Source organism: Portunus trituberculatus, chromosome 43 (genome assembly GCF_017591435.1).
Source record: "Portunus trituberculatus isolate SZX2019 chromosome 43, ASM1759143v1, whole genome shotgun sequence".
NCBI classification, from domain to species: Eukaryota; Metazoa; Arthropoda; class Malacostraca; order Decapoda; family Portunidae; genus Portunus; species Portunus trituberculatus.
In genome coordinates, this window is record NC_059297.1 from 22,846,690 (window position 1) to 22,851,689 (window position 5,000).

At 40.6% G+C, this 5,000-nt stretch overlaps 1 protein-coding gene across 17 annotated transcripts in view; it reads right to left on the reverse strand.

Moving 5' to 3' along the window:
* The window catches only part of LOC123518375 (endophilin-A-like), a 174,044-nt gene that overhangs the window by 44,310 nt on the left and 124,734 nt on the right, over positions 1–5,000 (reverse strand). The window lies entirely within an intron of this gene.

A 5,000-nucleotide genomic window follows, 5' to 3' on the forward strand; every position in this document is an offset into this window, starting at 1 on the left:
TATTAACCCTTTCAAATTTTCAATACAAGGACACATTTTTACATTGAGACTTGTGTACGATTAGACCATTTTATTGACATTAAGAAGGATGTATGGAGATCAGAAGATTAATGGCCACAGTCTTCACTATTTTAACGCCCCCACATGAGTTTCTGAAGCTGTACAAAATGATCAAATAGTAAGCAGAATTAATATGGACACGCGTCATGATACTCACGGGGTTAATCTAACTAAATGAAGATCTTACAAACTAGGGAACCCAACTCAACTATCACAATAGCTAATTATCTAAGTTAACCACCACTAACAAACTGAGACTAACTGTCTGACTATAAAGCAACCAAATTAACTGCCCAACCAACAATGACAATACGTATAAACATGAACGAGGGAGCAACGAACTAGGGCAGACGGAAGGGAATGAAGGCTGGAAGGAAGGAAGGAAGGAAGGAAGGAGCGAGCGTTGTTGAGAGTGATGGACGAGGCACGGGATAGGGAGAGAGAGAGAGAGAGAGAGAGGCAAGGGTAAGATGGGAGGAAAGAGGACAGGAAGAAGAGTGAGTGAGGGCAAAAGATGGGAATAATGGGTGAAGAACAAAAGATGATGTTCAGTGAATGGAGATAAGATGATGTGCGAGCTGGAAAAAAGGAGCAAAAAAAAAATAATTAAGAGGGATGAAACAAAGGACTGAGAGAGAGAGAGAGAGAGAGAGAGAGAGAGAGAGAGAGAGAGAGAGAGAGAGAGAGAGAGAGAGAGAGAGAGAGAGAGAGAGAATCTATACTAATGGTTGTAAAGCGCTGAGACATTAAACGCTATTATTTTCCAGAAGGGGAAAAAAAATACAATGAAAAAAAAAAAGTCTCGTAAAACAGTAACATTAAAAAAACATGCCCAGACACAGGAGGAAACACACACACACACACACACACACACACACACACACACACACAGAAAACCGACACCGGATCTCCTTTCCTTCCCATCACACACACAAAAAAGGGAACACAGACGCACAAAAAGGAAAGGAGACTAGGGATGACACGGAAATCTAGTCGGTCGCAAGGAAGAGGATGAGTAGAATCCAATACGCTTTGTTGTTGAGGCCAGTCACGTTCAGGGTGTCTTCGTTTGGCCCATCCCTGTCTCACACACACACACACACACACACACACACACACACACACACACACACACACACACACACACACAGAGAGAGAGAGAGAGAGAGAGAGAGAGAGAGAGAGAGAGAGAGAGAGAGAGAGAGAGAGAGAGAGAGAGAGAGAGAGAGAGAGAGGAGGCTTCAAGGACACTGATTGTTTTTCTTCACACGTCCAGTTCACGACGGTTATTTTCCAACCTCCTCCACGAAGGGCGTCACTGTGGAAATGGCGCCTCACTCACTCCGCGTCATAAATTCTGGTGCAATAATTTTGCCATGGTGGGACACGCGATGCTCTCTCTCTCTCTCTCTCTCTCTCTCTCTCTCTCTCTCTCTCTCTCTCTCTCTCTCTTTTTCTCTCTTTTCTCTATTTCTGTTAACCTCTCTCTCTCTCTCTCTCTCTCTCTCTCTCTCTCTCTCTCTCTCTCTCCCGCTGATTGGTCCCCGTATTGTCCGATCTTGTTTGAAAACGTGCGGTAAATTGACTTTGCGTTCCTACCAAAACCCATTTTTATTTGTTTAAGATACTGGTGTGTTTGTTCACTTAGCTTTCCTACCAAAAAGACTTATACTCGTATATTTGCAAGAGATTGTATCATTGGCAGTATATTCCTACTATATTTGGAAGATTATATTGGATTGTTGGTCACTCTGTATTCGAAGCAAAGTCCTTATTCTTTAGATATCAGGTTATGGAGGTACACGTGATTCTACAAACTGAACTAATGTTTCAAGATATTTAACAGTGACAGTTTTTCCCCTTTTAGGACTGTTAACGATGCCATTTTTTCACTTTTTTCGACTCTTGACTTAGTATAAACTGGCACCTTCAACCCATTCTATTTCCCTTCTTGATCTCAGCTCCTTACTTAAAAAAAATAAATAATAATAATAAAATCAAAGAAAAGAAAAGAAAAAAAAAAAAACCGGAATACGAAAGTCAATTTGCCAAGCACTTTACAGCATGGCAGGGCTACTTGGGGTGGGACCATAGCTCACAGTGACAGCACCTTAGCGTGTCCTCAGGCTGTAATTACGATCAATGGGATAGAACGTAACACCAAGTATACTGTGCGCTGGCTTGAGATCGGCGCCTTTTGATCCCTCTTTCCCTGGTAAGAGCAACTGTTCACCATCACTCTTAATTTGTTAGTAAAACGCCGATCATATCAGGTTTTCTTTTTATCATTAGTTAATTATATATCATGTCACTGCTATTCACTAAATCTTTCCTTCAAGAACAGCTCTGATATATTTCCTCGTTGAATATCATACATGAGAGTCACTGGAGAGATTTCTTAATTCCCGTCTTCATTCGTGTATGTGCTTGCTGATAATCTCCATTTGTGCCTTTGTTGCTATGAATTGTTGGATGTCGTAATCAAAGTGTTAAACAAGTTCTTGCGTCACTCAGGGCAGTTGCTGATGAGACACACCGAAACGTATCACAAAGAAAAAAGTGTGATACAATAGGTGATGAAATGCAGGTTTGTAAGATGTTTTAATGTTTGTCATCTTTAAACACGGTGAATTAATGCAAGGTAAGAGTCCTTTTGTTGTTGCTGTCATGAAAATGTACATGACGTTATCTACTGCACAGTTTGTTAACGAGGAACATGTTTGTTGATGAAGGACAGTTGTGATAGGTCTGCTTCCACGATGAAAATTGTGAATTTATATCTTACAATTTTCTTCAGGTGTTTACTGAAAGAGTGGCTAAATGCAAACTTGTGGGGAGATATCGTGAAAATGTATCTTATCATTTTCTTTTTTGGTATTTGCAGATGAAAGACATACATACAAAACATCCATTATGTTGCTTGTCCTGAAAACAAAGGAAATTTCATGTCCTTTTCTTTTCTTACACAGTTTGTTTATGCATGAGTGCGCAGTGGAACCCTTCTGTTTCTCGTGCTGCAAAACACAACTAATCTAATACATACATTTTCTTTCTTGACGAATAACACACACACAGAGTAACACAGTGCACTCTTTCCGTTGCTTCTGTCGTGAATATGCAAGTTAATTCTATCAAGCATTCTCCCTCATCAGACAGAGAACGTGATGCGGTCCCTGTGATGAATGCAGGTATGAGTATAATTGCATTAAGCTTTCCCTCCTCAGCAGCCCACCCTCTTACCCCAACCCCACAGTCACGCAGAAAAGGGGAGCAATGTATGGCCTTCGTCCCTCCTGAACTGAGGCAAAGGCAATTCCATCAGGTTTTGTGCTCATAGTGTGTGTGTGTGTGTGTGTGTGTGTGTGTGTGTGTGTGTGTGTGTGTGTGTGTGTGTGTGTGTGTGTGTGTGTGTGTGTGTGTGTGTGTGTGTGTGTGTGTGTGTGTGTAGTCTTATCTCGTTGAGTGCTTGAACGTTATCTGCTTCGCACCTCTCTCTCTCTCTCTCTCTCTCTCTCTCTCTCTCTCTCTCTCTCTCTCTCTCTCTCTCTCTCTCTCTCTCTCTCTCTCTCTCTCTCTCTCTCTCCTCTCTCTCTCCTCCCTCCTCTCTCTCTCTCTCTCTCTCTCTCTCTCTCTCTCATGAGGAAACAAGCACTCGTGTATCATCGTAAATTCCAAGTGTGCTCTAACTCAACTTTTTGGAAGCATTTATAACTATTCTACTTTTACTATTTAAATGCATGGAAGTTACAAGTTAGCATAAACAAGACTAACTGTGTTGGTGTGGTTGTCTCGTAACTCTTCTCTATCCTACCTACCCTCCCTGGCTGGCTGGCTAGCAGGCTGACTGACTGGCTGACTGACTGACTGACCAAGCGACGGGCTCACTAACTCATTAATACAGTAAATTGAATAAAAATTGAAATAACTGAGTGACTGATTTGCTTATTTACTGATTGATTAACCATCTAACTAAATATTTAAATAACTAACATTATCTACCTAATTGACACGTTAAATAATTTTGACTAACTGCCTGGTTGCCTGAATAAATGAATAAATAAATATATGTATATATATATATATATATATATATATATATATATATATATATATATATATATATATATATAGAGAGAGAGAGAGAGAGAGAGAGAGAGAGAGAGAGAGAGAGAGAGAGAGAGAGAGAGAGAGAGAGAGAGAGAGAGAGAGAGAGAGAGAGAGAGAGAGAGAGAGAGAGAGAGAGAGAGAGAGAGAGAGAGAGAGAGAATAATGAAATACCTGACTAAATGACTGATTATATAATCCAATAACCAAAATACCTAAATAATCAAATAAGTGACTGACTATCTAGATACCTGACTTCATGACTGACTGACTAAGTAAACAAATAACTAATCAGCTAACTGACAGACTGACTAACCAACTAAACTAACTTACTAATGAACTGAGTAAACAATAAGCAGACTGAACAACAGACTGACGAAGTAATTTGCCTAAGTATCTAATCAACTAATCAACTAACGAGCCATCTCGCCCTCACGTGGAGTTTGTATTGGAATAACTTCACCAGATTCCCTGTTCCCTCCCACCTCACCTCTCCCTCTGCAGCCTCCTGACCCTCGCCTCCCAGCCTCCATCTTCCTACCAAGCCGTCTCAAGACCCGCCACTTCCCGGCCTTCTCATGACCTTCCCTTCCCTCCTCACCATTCCAAGGAGGGCCAGCTTTAATTAAAATTCCTTCATTCTATATAAATTCGACCGGGGACAGGAAAGAAGATGAGAAAAAAACGAATGCGTGTGTTTGTGTATTAAAAGAAATGGAAAAAGAAAAGAAGTAATGCGCAATTCACAGTTTAACAAAAGAGGAGCGTGTGTGAGTTAAGAGCGTGATGTAAAGACGTACGCATTTGAATTTCAGAAAAAATAAACAAAAACATAA